A 7918-nucleotide genomic window follows, 5' to 3' on the forward strand; every position below is an offset into this window, starting at 1 on the left:
TTGTGGTGGAGGGAAGGAAATTTTTGTTTCCTTCCCTCCACCACAAATCTAAGAAGCTTCTTGTAGACTATGTGGATGTGCCGGGAGGGATTGATATTCCTCCCTCGTGCACCATGGATATGTACTACACCGAGATTGTGGTGGAGGGAAGGAAATTTTTGTTTTGTTTCTTGAGGTGGCTTTGGAGAACAAAACAAAGGACGTAGAGTTGCAAGCCTTAAAGAGGATTGACTACTCTCGCATGGCTTCTCAGCGACTAGTTTACAGGTAGATAATTTTTTGACTATTTTTATATCATAAAATGGGCTTCAACTAATGTTGCATATTGCATCTTTTTTGAGATTATAATAATTCTTTGATGGTTTTTGTAGATACTTTGCTCACCTCTTGACCATGCATCACATTGCTGCAATACCTGTGCTTGCACGTTCTTGGACTCACATTGAGAGCGGGGAGGGATGCATGTATCCACCGACCATGCATCAACTCTCACAGTGGGAGCGGGGAGCTTGAGCATTGTCCTTGGTGGATCGACATGGATAGAGGCCATGTCCTTGGAAGAGAGAGAGAGTTGCATAATGTGCAGTCTCCAGGAGTCACATCCAAAGATCTTCCACTACCCAAAGCCACAGATGTTGTTGCTCCATCTTCTCATCCTCTACCATCTCGTCGACCCTCTCAAACTTGTAAGTTAAAGTCATTATCTCTTTGCATATACCCTTAACTTCGATAGTTTGGAGATTTTTAATTATCTTGATACTTTTTTCTACATTGAAGCAACAAGCTTTTTGGAGAAGGCCCAAAAGGCATCTGCTACTGCAGACCATGTGATCGATGTGATTGATGATATGTCGGGTATAATATTGTTTTTTTTTTGGAGTCTTGTTGAAACTCAATTATATTTCTCATGTTTATATAGAATATGTTTTTGTTCTTGCAGAGAGTGGGGGCACACAGAGATTGCAACGTGCCCTTCAGTTTGTCTTTACACCATTGCATTTTCAGCATGTTGAGCAGTCTAGTTGCAGTGATACTAGGTGTGTTGCTTTGCTTTGTGACTATATTGCAATTGCTGGAGATTTTCGTAGCGGTGTGCAGTCTAGATCATGGATGCCTGTACACGAGCATATGAGTAGAGCTCGATCTGCAGAGATTACATATAGGAGGAGTGGTAGATCAGTGTCATGGGCTGCAGACTTCATCTTTGTTGACTTGCCTTTTGGAGGCAATCTACATTCACCATCACCTCAACCTTCATGGGATATATGTACAGAGGATCATGTACGATCCGCTATTCATTTGAGTCATAGTACTTTGGCAGACTCGGGGTGGCTGCTTGTGATGGCGTCTCTTGCAGGTAAAAGAATCATTCTTAGATATTGATATTGTCATGAATACGTTCATTTTTTATCATTGATGGCTTTGTTCTTGTAGGAGACACAGTCTTTTGGGTTCAGAGATTTTGCAGGGCATCGGAGTTGATCATTCATCGATGTGTGGTGGTTTTGCATCATGCACCTTACGGTTATGTAGTGTCATCTGGCGAGCAACAAGAGGTGATCTTTCTATTTATAATTTCATGGTAAGCAAGTGTGAATGTGCAGCTTTTAAAATTTATTTATTTTTTCCTTGTAGTGCGACACTTCTATTATGTTCTTGGTCCACAAGCCCGGACCACCTCCACCTCTTTACATTGCAGAGAGTGCTTCTTTGTTTCATGGTCTAGGAATGACTGCCATGGATAGCACTATGCATCACTATTTGCCAGATTCTGGTTGAGCTCTTATGGACTCCGGATTGCCATGGAGAGGGTCTGCGCAGAAGAGCCATACTTTTGTGGCATGTTTCATTGAGTTGTGTCGTCCTAGGGGTTTATGTCTTGAGTTTGGATGTGGAACGACTCCTATTTTGACAGGTTGTTTGGCCTCTGGTGATGCATGTGCATCCCTAGATTTTGATGAGACACTTGTTTCCACTTGCTTGCAGCCCTTGCTTCGACCAAGGAAGCGAGGGAGAGAGGACGCAACCACATCCATAGATGTGGTGGACGATGGAGACCGACCCGTGGGTGGGAACCCTTTTGATGATTTGTGAGATTCCGACTCGACTTAGCACAAGACATTCATAGTATTTATTTTGTTTGTGTTATGGTAGCGGACATTTGTGGTTGATTATCTTTTTGTTGTCTTCCCTATCATTGTATGACTTATGGATAAACATTGCTATTTCCTCTTGTAGGTTTTTGTGCTTATGATATTATAGGCCATTGTTGTTCTGTTGAATTGAAATTGTGTGTATTTTGTTTCTTTGAAGTGCATTACCTGAATACATCGAGGCGGACGCGAGATGTATGACATTGGACCCACGTTATGATGGTCGTCCAAAAGATAGGCCTCGAAGAAGGCATCACTTCATGGATGATGAGTGTGCTTCAAGTTAATAATTTGTATGTAACTTTGAACAATGGTGTAGTATGGCTTTGATTATTGATCCAGATAGGGGTTCAGTAATGTAGATAGGGGTTTGGTAATGTTTTCTCAGCATCTCCAATGAGTATCACATATATTATTGTATACCTACTTTTTTCACTCATGTATGCAAGGATGGGTCCATAATGCGGTTTGTAATGTTTCTTTAATTAAAAGACCTCGAAGAAGGCATTGCTTCATAGATGATGAGTGTGCTTCAAGTCAATAATTTGTATGTAACTTTGAACAATGGTGTAGTATGGCTTAGATTATTGATCTAGATAGGAGTTCAGTAATGTAGATAGGGGTTTGGTAATGCTTTAGTAATGTTTTCTCAGCATCTCTAATAAGTATCACATATATTATTGTGTACCTACTTTTTTCACTCATGTATGCAAGGATGGGTCCACAATGCGGTTTGTAATGTTTCTTTAATTAAAAGACCTCGAAGAAGGCATTGCTTCATAGATGATGAGTGTGCTTCAAGTTAATAATTTGTATATAACTTTGAACAATGGTGTAATATGGCTTAGATTATTGATCTAGATAGGAGTTCAGTAATGTAGATAGGGGTTTGGTAATGTTTTCTCAGCATCTCTAATAAGTATCACATATATTATTGTGTACCTACTTTTTTCTCTCGTGTATGCAAGGATAGGTCCACAATGCGGTTTGTAATGTTTCTTTAATTATGTCTTTGCTATACTCTAGGCCCATCTCTATTCTCTTATTATCACTTATTGAGAGACTCGCTCGGTTTTTTTCTCGCTCGGGAAAACTTGCTCGCCAACTTGTAAGACTCCTTCAATGTGGCAGCCCACCTTTGGCCCCCATGATTTGATTCGCATGCATGTCACTATTAACGGACATTGTGTTCGTATTTTAGTGGATGATGGTGCAACTCATAGCTTCTTGAACTATAAGCTAGTCGAGAAATTGAAGCTTACGCAGACTACCTGCTCTCACAAGTATGTGGTCAAACAGATGTCTGGCAATGATAAAGAAGTATGGGACAAGGTAGTTCAAGGGGTTGAGCTTATTGTTCAAGATCATACGATGACCCTTGACTTTCAAGTTATGAACATGGACCGTGCTGATGTAGTTTTGGGACGGGAGTGGCTGCATGGTTTAAGAAACACATTGCACACTAGTTATGAACACAACTCCTTATCCTTTATGGCCAATAGTAAACATGTGCTTTTGCTTGGTGAGAAAAATATACCATCTGCACCTCTTATATGTACAACCGAGCTTTCTATTTTGTAGAAATCAAATTTAGTAGATGAAGTCTTTTTGTGTTATTGCTTGTCTCCAAGTCTTGTGAATTCTCAAGAGCAAAGTACAGTGAATTCTAGTAATGGTATGCAAAGTGCAATGAATTCTAATGATAAGAAAAGTGTTAACAAATCTAACAAGCAAAGTGCTCTCAATTTTAATTCTATTGAGCAATGTGCAACTATTGTAAAACAAACATCATATGAATTACAAGATTCTCCATCCTAGCATAAATCTAGTTTACTTTCTCTTTTTGTATGCAAAAGCTAACTCACTTACTCACGGAGTATTGTGATGTATTCTCAAGTGATTTATTGTCGGGTTTACCCCCAACACGTGATGTGCAGCATGGCATAGATGTCTTGCCAGGCACTAAACCGGTGAGTAAACCACCTTATTGTGTGAGTGTTAAAGAAGCCAAAGAGGTTGAGAGTCAAATGACTGACTACCTCTCCCGTGGTTTCATTAGACCTAGCACTTTGCCTTGGGCATCATCAATTCTATTGGTGAAAAAGAAAGATGGTACTATGTGCATGTGCGTAGAATATCACGGATTAAATGCCATAATTATCAAGAACAGGTATCCTCTACCTTGAGTGGATGAGTTGTTTGATCAACTCCATGTGGCAAGATACTATACAAAGATACATCTTCATTCAGGATACCACCCGGTGCGTATCCTTTTGCAAGATATCTCTAAAATTGCCTTTAATACATGGTTCAAGCATTTTGAATTTTTGGTTATGCCTTTTGGTTTAAGCAATGCTCCAACTACATTTATGACACTCATGGATAGTGTCTTACGTCCCTATCGTGGAAAATTTATTGTGGTTTTCCTTGATGACATTCTCATTTACAATAAGATTGAAGATGAACACATAGAACACTTACGATTAGTGTTCAAACAACAATGATCTCACTCTACATATGCTAACCAAAGCAAGTGCAATTTCTTTAAAACAAAGATACATTACCTCGGTCGTGTGATCTCTTATTCTGGCATCAAGATGGACACTGACAAGGTTGATTCTATTCTTCGATGGCCACATCCCAACACGATTAAGGAGCTTCAAATCTTATTAGGCATGGTGGGATTTTTGTCGATAATAAATCCATGATTATGCCAAAATCATTGTTCCTATGATGGATCAACTTAAAGCAAAAGGTAAGACCTTTTCTTGGGAAGAAGGCCAAAAACATAGTTTTGAACAGCTCAAGGTAGTTATAGCCACTGCTCCCATCCTAGCAATCGTTGACCCACTTAAGCCGTTTGTGGTAGATATTGATGCTAGTGATAAAGCAATTGGTTCGGTACTTCTCCACAAGGGAAGACCTATAGCCTTTGAAAGTAAAAGGTTAGATAGAGCTCAATAAAATTATTTTGTCTATGAGAGAGAGCTCTATGCCATAACTCACGCTTTATGAAAGTGGAAACACTATTTATATGGTGCCAAGTTTGAAGTAGTTTTTGACCATGAGAGTATCAAATGGTTTACTACTCAAACGGACTTGAAGGGCCATAAAGCTAGATGGAAAAAAATCCTTCAAGATTATGATTGTAAGCTACAATATCGCAAGGGGAGATATAATGTAGTAGCGGATGCACTAAGGCGGAAGCCTCATATTAATTCACTTGCTTTCATGGAAATAAAGAGTGGATTTTTGGAGTCATTACGTGGCAAGTGTGCACAAGATTAGTTGTATGCTAAATTATGGAGTGCAATTTAAAAAGGGATCCCTCACACTCACATGTCTCTATATAGCCAGATCAACATGTCTCTGTACGTATAGATAAAAACTCCAACACACAGAGCTCCACCCCTACTCAGGAAGAGCTTAAGCAATGGACGAATTTTTTCATTGATGATGGCTACTTACTCCACAAGGGTAGAGTACAAGTGCCAAAGGACTCAAATACTAGGCGTCAAATCTTACTTGAGTGTCATGCTAGTCGAAGTGCTATTCATGCAGGTATTCGTAAGACATATGTTTAACTTTGATGACAATTATTTTGATGACAATTATATTGGCCAGGATTACATCATGATGTTCAAGAGTACATACTAAACTGCCAATAGTGCCAAGTTAATAAGGCAGAGCACCTCAAGATAGGTGGCCTTTTACATCCTTTAAGATTCCACAAGCTAAGTGGGAGAGTATCTCTATGGATTTTGTAGTAGGACTACCTTCTACAAATCATGGACATGATGCCATATGGGTAATTGTAGACCGTCTCACAAAGATCGATCGATTAATTCCCATTAAGACTACGGTTAAGACATCAAAATTAGCACAGCTATTTGTAGAGCATATATATAAACTCTAAGGTCTTCCTGATAGTATCATTAGTGACAAATATCAAAAGTTCAATAATCACTTCTGGATAGATGTGTTTCAAAATTTGGAAACTAAACTTAATCTAAGTACGATTGATCACCCAGAAACAGATGGTCAAACCGAAAGAGTTAATCAAGTGCTAGAGTTACCTATCTTGCTAACCAATATAGGTAAGTAGTCTTCCCAATTGGTTAGCAAGAAGCTAACCAATTGGGAAGACTACTTACCTATATTGGAATTTGGTTGTAATAGTTCAAAGCATGTGACTACAGGGTTTAGTCCATTTATGCTTTTATATGGATTTCAACCTAGATCACCCGTTATAGTGGGGTTGGCTAAGGAGAATATACAACAAGCAAAGGATTTTCTCCAAGACCATTTTGACATGCTTCGAGTTGATAGACAGAATGTTAAGCAAGCTCAAGATTGATATAAGAAGTACGCAGATGAGCATCGTCGTCTTGCTACTTTCAAAGAAGGAGACAAGGTTTCCGCAAGGTTCTAGAGCATTCAGAAAGTTTGAAGACGGGAAAATTTGCTAAACTTTCACCACGGTATTGTGGACCATTTACCATTCTCAAAAATATAGGTCAAGTGGCCTATAAGTTAGCTCTTCTAGAGCACTCATGAATTCATCCTGTTTTTATGTTATCCATTTATGAAAACAGCTAGGATAGAATGATAATGTCATTGACACAGATGTGTTAGTTGACCCTATCAAACCGCCAAGCATCCCTCATGAGCCCAAAAAGATTTTGGACTCTCATGAGCTTCGCACTAGACATCATGTCAGACGACAGGTGTTGGTAAAATGGCTAGATAGACCTGAAGAAGGTTCTACTTGGGAGAATGTCTCTGCACTTAAGAAAAATTTTCTTACGTTCATTTTTGAGGATGAAAATGGTTCTCCAAGTTGGGGGGGGGGGGGGGGGGGGGGGGGGGGGGGGTTTGGTAATGTAAGGAAATGGGTCCTAGGGCAAGGCCACCGGCACGATCGGACAGTGTGTATGCTAGGGGGAGGCTATAAGATAGCACGCTTGGGTGGAGACTAGCACACATATTACCACCACCTTTTCACCACCCCAAGTGGTTTCCCAGCTTGAATTTGACCTCTCTATATGGGGAATTAAACGGGTTATTGACTCCCTCAAACCAAAGAAAACCCTTGGGTTGGATGGGCTCCCCATAGGATTCTACCAAACCTTCAAGGATGTGATTGCCCCCATTTTGGTCATAGTCTGGGAGGAATCACTCAAGTATGATGCTCTCCCCATCCAAATGAGCATTGGGTTCATCAAACTCCTACATAAAAAAGGTCCCAAGGAAGAGTTATCCAACTAGAGACCCCAAACTATGCTTAATTCTTCCTACAAAATATTCGCTAAAGTAATTGCACTAAGGATCTTGCAAGCACTTGCAGAATGGCTGTCCTCAAAGTTATCCAACTAGAGACCCCAAACTATGCTTAATTCTGCCTACAAAATATTCGCTAAAGTAATTGCACTAAGGATCTTACAAGCACTTGCAGAATGGCTGTCCTCAGAAAAAAAGGGCTTCATCAAAGGTGAAAGAATAATGGAAGTATTCATTGTAATGTGGGAAGGGATTGAATATGTTGAGGAGTATGGGAAGGACTTTGTGTTTGTCAAGGTGGATTTTGATAAGGCTTATGACAGACTGGAATGGTCCTTTCTACTTGACTGTCTAGCAATGATTGGTTTTGGCCCCAAGGTGGTAAAATTTTTTCAAACCCTACTGGGGAATGCTAAAGCAAGAGTTGCTCTCAGCAACTCCCTTTCTATCCCCTGGGCCCCTTAATCGGTCAGTCACGCAAGCCC

This window comes from Adiantum capillus-veneris, chromosome 27, assembly GCF_014529385.1.
Source record: "Adiantum capillus-veneris isolate H3 chromosome 27, ASM1452938v2, whole genome shotgun sequence".
Lineage (NCBI taxonomy): Eukaryota > Viridiplantae > Streptophyta > Polypodiopsida > Polypodiales > Pteridaceae > Adiantum > Adiantum capillus-veneris.